Source organism: Octopus bimaculoides, chromosome 17 (assembly GCF_001194135.2).
Source record: "Octopus bimaculoides isolate UCB-OBI-ISO-001 chromosome 17, ASM119413v2, whole genome shotgun sequence".
NCBI classification, from domain to species: domain Eukaryota; kingdom Metazoa; phylum Mollusca; class Cephalopoda; order Octopoda; family Octopodidae; genus Octopus; species Octopus bimaculoides.
Window position 1 is genome coordinate 43,239,496 of NC_068997.1, and position 4,389 is coordinate 43,243,884.

A 4,389-nucleotide genomic window follows, 5' to 3' on the forward strand; every position below is an offset into this window, starting at 1 on the left:
GCGGCAGCGGTGGCGGCAGCGGTGGCGGCAGCGGTGGCGGCAGCGGTGGTGATGCTCGGCGGCAAAATTCAGAGTTTCTCCAATTGGTATAATTCTTCATGATGTTGTAGTTGTTGTCAAACACTAAACTATTTCGTAGAAACACACACGTGTGTGCGCGTGTGTGTTGAGGGATAGATCAGCTGTACAAAGTTTCACCGTGCACCGAAAGTAAGTGGAACCTGTGGAAAAATTGAGGTCGAGAAATGCTTGGGACAGAGTGGTGAAGGCGAATGTCAAGCTATTGCTTCGTGGAAAAGATGACGGAAGACCGCGTTGACTGAGTACACAGAGTGTGATACATATATGTATGCATGCATGCATACATATATGTAAATATGCTTCTTTGAGTTATATCTAAGTTCTTTTTCGGAGAGTTCAAGCTGGTCACTAACAAAGAGACAAGGCTTTTTGAGTTAAGAAAGTTCCCAGTGATTGTAAGTATGTGGTTGAGTTGGTGTGCTGGTTGAGCTATCCATGTATGTATGTATGTATGTATGTATGTATGTATGTATGTATGCATGCATGTATGTATGTATGTATGAATGTATGTATGTATGCATGTATGTATGAATGAATGTATGTATGTATGTATGTATGTATGAATGTATGCACGTATGTATGTATGTATGTATGTATGTATATATGTATGAATGTATGTATGTATCACGTGTGTGTACCTATATCTACCTATTTTCTATATTATTGACCACTTCGATAACCTCTCATCTCTAGCACTAATACTACTTACCGTGAACGCATACATTTATTGCTCATCTCACTATCATTTCTTGAATCACACATCGCTATGCCCACCTCTCTGTTAACAGTATCACTTCTACCCGTCTTTCGCCCGTGTATTTAACTCCTTTGCTTTCCGCCTCTATTGTTTATGTCAGTCTCAACCTCCTCTTCGAAATTTCACTGTGTAATAGCATCAGTGTGACTAAGGATGGCGGTGGATCTCATCTGTCTATCACATATTGCACTCTTTCGCCCATACGTGGCGTTCTTTTATCTGTACTTATTGCTCATCACCCAATCTCCCTCCTCAATTTCCACTATATTGTGTTTCTGTTGTAAAGTGGGTTCCTCCCACTCGTGTGATGTATGAGTGCCGTTGTATTGTAGTTGCTATTTTACTCTAGTAGCCACAAAAGTTACTAGTCATCGGATACCGTTCTATCTCTTTGTACCAGAATAGTAAAACTCTAACTTCTGTCTTACTATCACTGATAGCTCCACAAGACACCGACTAGAACTGTCGACTCTCAACTCTTCAACTCACGACCCTCTCTTGACGACCGCCTGCTGGTCTATTTATAATGGCTGTGTCCTACCACTTTTTACCGGGAGTGGTATACTGTTTCACTATACAACAGTTACCTTTGTGACTGGGAATGCCAGTAGACCACTTCTAAAACCATGTACAGTTTCCAGTGTAACTAACGATACCACTCACCTATTTTGGCACTTTCCCTAATCGTCCTTTGTGTCGTTCACTGGTACAGAGCCCACTGAGTTGCGTTCCTTTTTCCACCATTCACATCACTCTATCCCTTCCTTTAGGCCCATGTTGTAGCCTATATATAAATGGCTACATTGGACTGCTTGTGCCCTATGCAATCTACCTCCACTCTCCTCTCCTGTACTGCCTATCATTCTGACTTTTGGTATACTCTAGCTTCTTTTCTCTCACACATCCTAGGCTCCTGTCATCGCTGTTTAGTTGTATCTAGGATAACATTACATAAAGAACCGTTTTTCTTTTTAGGAATCTAGAGTGTGATTTGAGGGTGATCTGGTTGTTATTATTAGCAGGTGGGGCATTGCTTCAAATGATAGTGTTATTTGTATTTCATGTTGTATGAATTATAAAAGCTGTTTAAAAATACATAGGAGATAAGTAGTGCTAATAATCATAGATGTCTGTCATCCGCCTATTATTTCAGTCACGTTGCATTGCCTTTAATATATGTACCTATTTCAGAATTGTGAATACTCCAATCATTCCACCCCTTATTGCACATTTTTCTATTCACTATTATTCACACGTCTATCACTCATGCTTCTCACTCGATGAAGAGGCTGGTGAACGGCCAGAGACGTGGCTTTATGACTTCTATCGAGAACATGGTTACTTCTCTAGTGCTGTCGACACCCCTCTAGTACTGGTGCGGCTCATACACTCCTCTCCAGACACTTTCTACAAATTTGCGTAGGTCTCTGAGCAGGCATCGCCATGACAACTTTCTGTCATGGTCAATGCGACGAGCACACGCTATACACCTTCCTTCCAAGCACTTCTGTAAACAGCGGAAGTGAGTTAGAACTTTAAAACTTAGTGCGCATGCACAGCAGAGTTCATGGACAATCTGTGCCGAGTGGCTTTACTCTGCGTGCTTTAGCTTCGTTACTATGGCAACAGTCCGAATACTTATTGATCAGACTTCATATATATATAGATATGTATTATTATGCATGTATGTATGTATGTATGTATGTATGTATGTATGTATGTATGTATGTATGTTTGTATACATGTAAGTACGTATGTATGTATGTATGTTTGTATACATGTAAGTATGTATGTATGTATGTATGTATGTATGTATGTATGTATGTATGAGAAAAGAGAGAGAGAGAGTGAGTGAGAAAAAAAAGAGAAAGAAAGACTCGGGATATCTGTTTTATCGATAACGTGTAAATGGCAAATGCGTATACATGCAAATATGAAAGCATCGAAACAAAATAAATAGTTGAAACTGTTTTCAAGTTTTGTTTTTATGTTTGTGTTTTGCTTGTTGTTGTTTTTTGTTTCTTTTGTTCTTATTCTGGCTCTGTTTGTTTATGTAACAATCGTTCTTGTGCTGCGGTTGTTTTTCCCACAACACTCTCATACACAAAAAAAAGTAACATACATTTCTTTACACCTTTTCTCTTTTTTTCTCTCTTTTTTTTTTTTTTTGGAAGTCATCTCTAAGTCAGCCATGATCGAGCAGGCAGACAGGCAGACAGGCAGACAAGCCTATTTTTATTTGTTACTAAGTGCAAACACACCTAATGTGACAAGCAAGAAAGCGATAACATATCAAAATTCTTCCTCTATTGTAGAGAAGTAAACATCGAATAAATGCATAAATCCAGCCAAGACGGGCTGGGGAGGCAACTCCAGATCTCATTTTCATCATGGTCGTCGTTTTCAACGTCATCGTCATCGTCGTCGTCGTCGTCGTCATCATCATCATCATCATCATCATCATCATCATCATCATCATCGTTTTCGTCGTCGTTTTACCGTCCACTTTTCCATATTCGCACGGGTCGGACGGAAATTTTTGAGCATGTTTTCTGATTAAAATTAGAAATAGAGAAACGATGGGAGAGTAATAGTGGAAATTAATCTGAACTTTGGTACACACAGAAACAATTCCGTCGTATATGTTTTGGTCTTATTAAACCTCTTCAGCTAAATATAGTCTTCACCAGTCTGCCAAATCCATAATAAAGAGTAACTGTGTGTTTTTATACCAATGTACTCAAGAAAGCGCGACGATATAATCGAAAGGAAATTCCTTCCAGGTGATAGCAGTCAAGAAAATCGTTAGTATGGAAATTGAAGGTGGAGTTTATAGGGTAACAAAGAGTAAAGGGTAAAGACCCCCTTCGGTCATGAATGATCATAGGGTGGAAGACCAGCAGTCGCCCATGCATACTACCCTCATCTCTCCACGGCACTAATGTTATCTAAGGGAAAGGCAACGGCCATTACAGCTTGGCACCAGTGACGTCGCAACTCATTTCTACAGCTGAGTGAACTAGAGCAACGTGCAATAAAGTGTCTTGCTCAAGAAGACAACACACAGCCCGATCCGTGAATCGAACTCGCTATTTCATGACGCTCTAACCACTGAGCCATGCGCCTATGGTGGAATATAAATTAACGTGTGCATAAACAGATACTTCGATTAAACAATGCATTAAATGTAATGATAACAAAATATTATAAGTAAAACGTAACAATAAATGAAGTTTGGGCCAAAAGTCACGCACCAAAACATTTGACATTTTATTTGTTTAGCAGAATCGCTAGCACGCCGAAGAAAATGCTTAACGACATTTCGTCCGTCGCTACCTTCTGACTTCAAATGCTGCTGAGGTCGACTTTGCCTTTCATCCCTTCGAGGTCGATAAATTAAGTACCTGTTGAGCATGTGGGGGGGGGCGATGTATCGACTTATCCCTTCCCCCGAAATTGCTGGCCTTGTGCCAAAATTTGAAATCATTTTGCCATTATTCATGTCTGTTAACCACCCTTCTGTTCTTATTACTCTTGCTTGGTCAGCTAAC